Genomic DNA, 9,171 nt, shown 5'->3' on the forward strand with positions numbered 1-9,171 from the left:
GTCGCATCGGGTGAGATTCCTCCAATTCCCAACCAGGGCAGATTTGCTCTAGCCAACCCTTCTGCCGCATAGGGCGTGGTGACTCTCTCGAAGAGAGCCCGCCAAAGGCAACGTCAACCCCTTGCGAAACAATTCGCAAAGGCCATGGAGTCAGTTGACGGGATCCGCTACAACACGGATCTGAAGAACAAGAGAGGCAAACAGCCTCAACAACAGATGAACGGTACCTCTTCCAAGCCGCCAACAATGGAATAGGTCCGTGTCAAACGGAATCGTTCGACACTGGAAGAACGTATCCGCAAACGCCACGCACTATCAGCGCAGGCACGGGCTCAAGCTGAAGAAGCCCGTAGGAAGTTGCAGAAAGAGAAGTTTGGAGGCCGAAGTCTGAAGCGGCGGTTCAGACCAAAAAGCAGCAACTGTAGCCGTCGAAAGTGCAACTTCCGGTGAATCAATCCAAACCGCCAATGATTTCCACAACTGCTCCGGGAGATCCCGCAGGACCATCTCAGAAAAGGAAGTTGGTTTTGGAGCGCCTCGGTCCACTTCCCAAGGAACGAGGCAAAGCTCCAGTTCAGGAACGTTTGGGCCCAATGAAGAAGCCCCGAACGATTCAACACGCTGGGGGTCGCCACAACCCTCAATATGACGAGGAAATCAGGGCAACTAAGCGCACTACGCTGCGTATTGAAGTTCAGAAGCCTGTTGAGAATTCATGCCCACAAAGGCGTGTGTCGAGACGCGTGACTCTTGAAAGCTCGAAGAAGGTAGTTCGCTCTCGGAAGGAAACGTTATCGTCTGATGATGATTGCGTTATACCTGGGAAATCGTGCCAACACACGATAGGTTGCTCCGACTTTCAAACGGACGAGCTGTACTATCGTGCTGAGGGTACGAGCAAAGCAAGAAAGAGAAGTCCTCGAAGGCTAAAAACTCAGTGCCCTTGTTCAAAACTCATTCGGTCGGTATTGTCAGAGTGCAACTGCACCAATACAGTCCCTGAAAGGGTTTCGGTCTTCGAAAGGCTCAGTACTAAAACGCCAAAGCCAAGGTATAAGCGTTTCCGACAAAGAAGAGCGGGAGAATTTCCGAGGGTCACCACCAATATGACCAGCAAAGGGACATCGGCACGGGATAATCTCGAGTCAATTCTGAAAGCATCCCAGCGTATAACCCGTCTGCAGTCTGGAGCCATCAAACAAAAAACTTACGGTAGGGTTCGGACAAGGGTACCTTCAGAAGATGAAGAGTCGGACGCCGGCTCGGCGGTCACATCTGACAACACAGTATCCAACGAGGGGCAACCTCGCGAGGCACTTATGATAAGTGCAGAACAAGTGGCTAAGATGCTTGAGGAAGCCATGATTAAACAACAGGAGACCTTCAGGTTCGAAATGCAGATGGCCATGCAGAACATGAGAGGAATGCATGAGCAACAAATTCAGGCACTGACGAACCAGCAAGGCGAACCAAGCCGCCGTAACCAGGTCGTTCAGGAAGAGGAGCACACGGATACGGATGAAGCTCACAATGCCAATAATCCTCCCGTCAATGCAGGGGGTGGTAATGAGGATGCTAGTCGTAATGCCACACTTCCGCCTCAGAATCGTGCTAACGAAAACACAGGCGAAAGTCTGAAGATCAAGAACCTCGAGAGCAAAATCAACACATTGATCTCCGCTCAAGAGACGAAGAAAACAGGCATTCCCTGTCCATACCCAAGAGAGTGGGAATCGATCCCATATCCGGCGAAGTTCAACCTAATTAACTTCACGCCGTTTAATGGGATGGGTTCACCTACCCAGCATTTGATTTACTTCAAATCGCACTTGGGGGTGATCTCTGGTAATGAGCCTCTGATGGTGCGGTCATTCGTCGGCACTCTTCGCGGAGCCGCCTTCGATTGGTATCGCCGCCTCAAGCCAGGCAGCGTAAACAGCTGGGATGACAAGGCGATGAACTATCGGGGCCCGATCACCGAGGAATTCATTCTCCAGACCTTCCATAATAATTTGTCCTTGGACGTGTTGGAAGCAATAGGGACAGTACCGTCCAAAACGTGGAAGGATCTGAAGGTCCGAGGGGAGCAGGCTGAGCGATTCCTTAGGAGAAAGAAGGCGGAGAGAGGCCAACAGGCGACAAATGCTCCAGCACAGAATTTCAACCCAAGGGGGAAAGGTAAGGCACATGCTAATGCAGTTGATGCAAATCAAACTTTCCAATTGCAACCTCAGCAACAGCAGCAGCAAAGAGCGCCACAACAATCGCAGCTGCAATGGCAACAACGGTCTCAGAAGCAAAGAGCGGAGCCAAGATTTCCTAAGGTGTACTCCTTCAAAGATGACGAGGTGCCCGGCATCTTCAAGTACCTATTGGAGAATAACAAAATCCAACTGCCGGCGATCGTGGATCAAGAGGGGGCTAGCAAAGTGACGGATCCAAAGTATTGTGCATACCATAGAGCGGTCCACCACCCTACGAAGTCATGCTTCCACCTCAAGGATAAGATCCAGGCATGAATTGATGTGGGCATCATAACCCCGAAGCCTGCCAAGAATGTGGGAGCAAATGCAGTGTCAATCAGCTTTGGATCGGTGCCCACAACATGGTTCGAGCCGAAACGCGTCACCAAAGTGGGAATGAAGACGGTGAATGATGACCCACATGGACAGCACCAAAAGGGACTTATGCCACACACAGCCCCGAACGGGGAAATCCTCTGGGTTCATCCGGATCTCATTAGAGATGAGCAGTGGGCGACCTCCTCGAAAAGAAAGGGTAAAGGCAAGTCCTACAATGGTACTTCCGCAATTTTCGGAGAAGATGGCGATGAAGCTCCTGTTTTCCCGCTTTCTGAAGAAGAACAAGAAGTTTTTGCCACTAGAAGCAGAAACCAGTACCACTTCAACTATCCGTCACCTAGTGATCAGTTAGCTAAGCAGGGGGTGACCAAACCGATTGAAGATGCTCGACGACAGCTAGCGGATAAACAAAAACCCCAGGAAGTACAGAATCCGAAGCAGTCTCGTTTCAGTCGTCCGATTGGAAGGGATAAACCGGAGAGTTCGAAAACTCCGCGCGTCTTCGATATTATGGCTCAATTAGCCAATATTCCAGTGTGGATAACATTGTATGAGTTGCTGCGGTTGTCTAAGGAGACTAGGGAAGCCTTACGAGAAGCCTTGGCTGATTCTGAAGCATTCCTCACTCGGGTCAAGCCGGCACCTGAAGAGCTAGAACTGTCAATTCAACACTGCAACATAGCGGCTAAGAACCTTCCCTGCATCACCTTCACCAAAGAGGATATGCAGACGAAGAATTCAAACCATGATCGGCCCCTATATTTCATCGGATACATGGGTACATTGGCTCCAGCGAAGTCAACCGAATCTAAGTGGATCCGGGTTCCGCTGTGAGCATTATGCCGCTTCGCCTTATGCATAGCCTTGGTATTCCAGTCAGCAAATTGGCGTCTACAGGCACGGTCATTTACGGATTCAACACCAGCGGGTCAAGGCCTTTGGGAAAGATCCGGATAAAGTGCCAAATGGGTGATCTGAAGACGGAGGTCACGTGTTACGTGATTGATGCTGAGACATCATATAACTTACTACTGGGTCGGCCTTGGATCCATAGTAATGTTATAGTTCCCTCCACCCTACATCAGTGTCTGAAATATGTCGACACTGGTGGAAGGGTCAGGAAGGTGGTCGTGGATAAACAACCATTTAAAGGGTTTGAGAATTATTTAACTGATTCTCTCCTTTATGGTAACGAATCCGACACGGAACCATCGGTCCAGGGCACGGACAGCGGAGAAGAAGCTGATTCCAAAGCCGGATTCGATTATAATGGTGGTTTTGTTTTAAATGACATTGTACCCTTTGTAATCAATCTTGACGATGAACAATCGTCAGATGGAAGTTGTAACTGGAAACTTGTCGATATTGAAATAAAAGATGATTTAGAGTACTCGTTGTCTCTTGATGATGCGACAAAAGGACTACACGATAATCCTGATTTACATACGCCGCTCCGATCATCTTATGTAACAAAGAAACGCCTCCAGCATTCCTTCGGAACAACCCTGGTAGTGCCTGCCAAAACAGGAGTCGAAAAAGAGGTGATTTATGGTAAAGGAGAGAATTTTCCATTACCAGATCATTTCCTAAGAGAAGACGAAGAGGAAGATAAACCTGGTCGACATTTATCTAAGTATAGTCCTGAAGCGCGCAAGCTCATGGAAAAACAGGGATATGATTTCACACTCGGAGAAGGCTTGTACTTTGATCGAGGTTCCCGTATCCCAGCTAAAGCAGCATATGTGCCAAAAGGGAAACCGGATGATTATTACCGTCACAAAAGAGGCTTAGGCTATGTTTCCTCGTCTGATGATGAATGTGGTTGGCAAATTATCGATCAAATTGCTAACAAAACTAAGAACAGATACTCTTCTGATTCTTCAGCTGGGGATTCCGACGCAAGTTTGGGGGAGGTGTTCAAGAAACTGATGTCGCATATGACTACGGTCAATCCTGTGACGATAGAAGACGACGATCAAATGCCAACGTGGGAAGACCCGTGGGTTCATCACCTGAACATGCAGTATGGTGATAGGTTCGAACAGAGAGAACCTCCCACTGAAGATAAAATAGTCCAAATTAACATGGGTGACGAGGCCAACCCAAAACCTATATTCATCAGTGATAGTCTTCCCCCAAATGAGAAGGAGGAGTTAATTTCTCTCATCAGGGAGTATATTGACGTCTTCGCTTGGAACTATGAAGATATGCCAGGGCTCGACCCCAATGTGGCAATGCACCGCCTCGATATCAAGCCGGATGCCAAACCTGTCAAGCAACAGCAAAGACGGTTTCGTCCGCAGATTATGGAAGCCATTGAGGCAGAGGTTAAGAAATTGATCGAATCAGGATTTATCCGAGAGGAGCAACATCCGGATTGGCTAGGCAATATCGTTCCAGTCATGAAGAAGAACGGTAAAATCAGGATTTGCATTGACTTCAGGGACCTGAATACGGCATGTCCAAAAGACGACTTTCCTCTCCCAATCACGGATGTTATTATCGACAATACATGCGGATTTGAGAGAATGTCCTTTATGGATGGGTTTTCAGGATATAACCAAATCAAGATGAACCCAGATGACGAGAAGCATACAGCGTTCAGAACGCCCCTCGGTGTCTTTTGCTACACGGTAATGCTTTTCGGTCTAAAGAATGCAGGCGCCACATACCAGCGAGCGATGACTAAGATTTTCCAAGAACATCTCAGGAAGACGGTCGAATGCTACGTTGATGATTTGGTTGTGAAAAGCCGTAATAAAGAAGATCACATCAAGGATTTGAAGACGATGTTCGATCTCATGCGGAGTCATCAATTGAAGATGAACCCCACTAAATCCTTCCTTGGAATGTCCAGCGGAAAATTCCTTGGATTCGTCGTCACCACTAAAGGTATACATATCGATCCTGATAAGGTGAAGGCGATACATGAATTGCAGCCCCCGAGGAATCTGAGAGAACTCAGAGGATTGCAAGGGCGTTTAGCTTATATCCGGCGTTTCATCTCAAATCTTTCTGGGAAGTGCCAACCATTCTCTAAACTAAACAAGAAAGAGGTGTCATTTATCTGGGATGACGCCTGCCAAAAAGCATTCGAAGATATCAATGAACCGATATCATGCGAATCTCCTATTCCGTTGCAGCCAAAGATAGTAAACGTTTTGTGTTACCTTCAAGGCGATGAACCACTCGTAAGTGCTGTGTACTACCAAAGACGAGATATGTCAGACAGGAGGTCGGATTACTTAGTCGGACTCTTGATATGGCGCCAGAGCTAGCGATATCCGATAAAGAAATTTTTTGAGGAAAAAAAAAGAAAAATGCCTCGCATTAGTATCGCAATGCAAAATGATGCGGCATTACTCTTGTTGGATCAGACGATTTTACGTGCATTTCCAAATGTTAATTCCAGGTAGGGTATTTATGACGCAACCAGCCTCTATGAATTGGCGGTTAGCGAAATGGGCCCTTCTCTTGTCTCAATATGATTTGCACTTCAAACAGCAGAAGTCAATCAAAGGACAAACAATTTGTGATCTTTTGGCGGCAAACCCGACAACGGATACGGCAGAAGTATATGATGACTTGCCGGACGAAACCCACGAGGTTAATACTACGTCGCACCAACAAGTATGGCAATTATATTTCGATGGTGCTTCGAGGGCAGTTAATAGGGCAATAACCCCCGGATGTTCTAAAGTCTCCTCCGGAGTTGGAGTTGTCTTAGTTTCCCCGGGGAAGCATGTGATGCCTCGAGCTTATTCATTGACTAGTCCGTGCTCCAATAACGTAGCCGAGTACAACGCGCTTCTCATTAGACTCAGTTTCGCCAAGGAGCTGGTGGTCGAATATCTCGAAGCTTTTGGGGATTCTCAATTGATAGTCAACCAAGTCCGTGGAGCGTATGAAGTCAGGAACCAAGACCTGATCCCGTACCACCAGGAGGCCATCAAAATGGCAGATTCTTTTGAAGAATTCTTTATTGAATACATCCCTCGTCTCCAGAACGCTTATGCGGATGCACTGGCAGCACTAGCGGTATCACTTGCGCAGCCTCCCGAAACTGAACTATTAGTCACAGTAAGGACACATCAACTCTGCAAACCCATATACGATATGGATATTGAAGAGGAAGATGATAGAAACATAGACGCCAAGGAGGTGAATTCAACTCAAATTGGGTCCGAGTCCCGAGATTGGCGTTTTCCTATCATTGACTACGTCCAATACGGTATTTTGCCGGAGGATGTAAAAGAAAGGGAATCAATTTGCCAAAGAGTACCAAGATTCTTCTTTAATACCGAAACCCATACACTATACCGTAGAGGGTACGATGGTTTGTTACTCCGATGCCTTTCGAACAAAGAAGCAGAAGAAGTTCTTAAGGAAGCACACGAAGGAGAATGTGGTGCGCATTAGCCCGGTCCCAAACTGTATGATCGCATCAGGAGAATGGGATATTTTTGGCCAACGATGGTTCGTGACGCAATCGAATACACCCGAGAGTGTCATGCTTGTCAAATACATGCAAATTATATGCATCAACCACTAGAGCAGTTGCACACGTCAATCACGTCTTGGCCGTTCGAGACATGGGGTATGGACATTTTTGGTTCTATTTTTCCCCCTTCAGTTAAAGGTGATCAATTCATTCTCGCAATCACGGATTACTTTTCAAAGTGGGCTGAAGTAATTTCGCTTAGAGAAGTGAAGACGAACAACGTCATCAGTTTTATCAAACATCATGTCATATACCGACACGGCGTGCCAAGACAGATCATTCATGATAATGGTCCACAGTTCATAAGCAACGCCTTCGTCAGGTTTTGTGACAAGTTCAAAATTGAAGATATTTCGTCAACAGCTTATTATCCCGCCTCGAATGGATTTCAAAGCTCGTGAAGACCAATAAACGAGATTGGGATGATAAACTCGGTGAAGCGCTCTGGGCTTATCGCACCACCATACGCACACCTACAGGGGCCACCCCATATTCGTTGGTATACGGATGTGAAGCTGTGCTACCATTAGAGATCCAAATCCCATACCTTCGGATCGCTCTCGCAACTGAGATGACGACAGAAGAACAACATCAAAAACGTCTCGAAGAACTCGAGAGGTTGGATGAAAAGCGCTTGGAAGCCCAATAACAAATTGAGTTTTATCAAGCCCGAATATCTAGGGCCTTTATCAAAAGAGTCCGACAGAGAAGCTTCAAGGAAGGAGATCTGGTCCTTGCTGCTCGCCGACCGATAATCCTCAACTCCAAGAAGAAAGGTAAATTTGAACCCAAATGGGAAGGACCGTTTGTGATAGACACGGTCTACTCAAACGGTGCATATCGCCTGATTACTCAAGAGGGCGCCAGGCAATTAATGCCAATAAATGGGAAGTTCCTGAAAAAGTACTATCCCTAGTACATTCAGGATAACCCATTTATCGGGAAGTTCCTTGAAGAATATTACACTTAATATTCTAGAGGATAACCCAAAATCATTTTCACCACCAAAATCCCTCACTGATCAATTTCAATTGACAGTGAGTCCACCAAAAAAGTCTTTTTGGCCCTCTTGATTCTTTCCATGAACAAGAGGTCCACTTTCAGTTCAGAGTCCCCTTTCGATAAACGAAAGAACTCCCTCCTTTTTCTCTTTGGTTAAGCCTTCTCATGGTCATAACCTAAGTTGAAATTTCATTTCGATAAACGAAAAACTCATCTTCAGTTTAGATAATCAATCCTATAAAAGGTAAGTTTATCTAGATTTTCTAGATTCTCGGAGTGGAGATCCCACTTCTAGTTTCTCTTTCGCTGGAAATAGAATATAAAATTCTTCCTTTCCAGAATCAAGGAATAGAATATAAAATTCTTCCTTCCTTGTATTCGGGTTCGCCTTCACGCTAAAAGAAGACCGGGAAATAGAATATAAAATTCTTCCTTTCCCGCACCGATCTTTTCTAAAATTTCCCGTAACAATGGCGAAGTCTACGTATTCAATATCGTAGCACTAAGAGCGTTAACTCTCTTAGCACAACGTCACATGCGGAACGGATTTAGACAATCCGCATGTAAGCCCGATTCAAACGGTAGTCGGTAAGAGCACGTCAAATCCGTTGAAGGCTGAGGATTTGCCAAAAATCCTAAGTCAACGTCTCATACACGTTGCTGTTTAGTCTTTTCACAGGAGAAAGACGAAGTCTACGTATTCAATATCGTAGCACTAAGAGCGTTAACTCTCTTAGCACAACGTCACATGCGGAACGGATTTAGACAATCCGCATGTAAGCCCGATTCAAACGGTAGTCGGTAAGAGCACGTCAAATCCGTTGAAGGCTGAGGATTTGCCAAAAATCCTAAGTCAACGTCTCATACACGTTGCTGTTTAGTCTTTTCACAGGAGAAAGACGAAGTCTACGTATTCAATATCGTAGCACTAAGAGCGTTAACTCTCTTAGCACAACGTCACATGCGGAACGGATTTAGACAATCCGCATGTAAGCCCGATTCAAACGGTAGTCGGTAAGAGCACGTCAAATCCGTTGAAGGCTGAGGATTTGCCAAAAATCCTAAGTCAACGTCTCATACACGTTG

The sequence above is a fragment of the Asparagus officinalis genome, chromosome 9, assembly GCF_001876935.1.
Source record: "Asparagus officinalis chromosome 9, Aspof.V1, whole genome shotgun sequence".
Taxonomy (NCBI): domain Eukaryota; kingdom Viridiplantae; phylum Streptophyta; class Magnoliopsida; order Asparagales; family Asparagaceae; genus Asparagus; species Asparagus officinalis.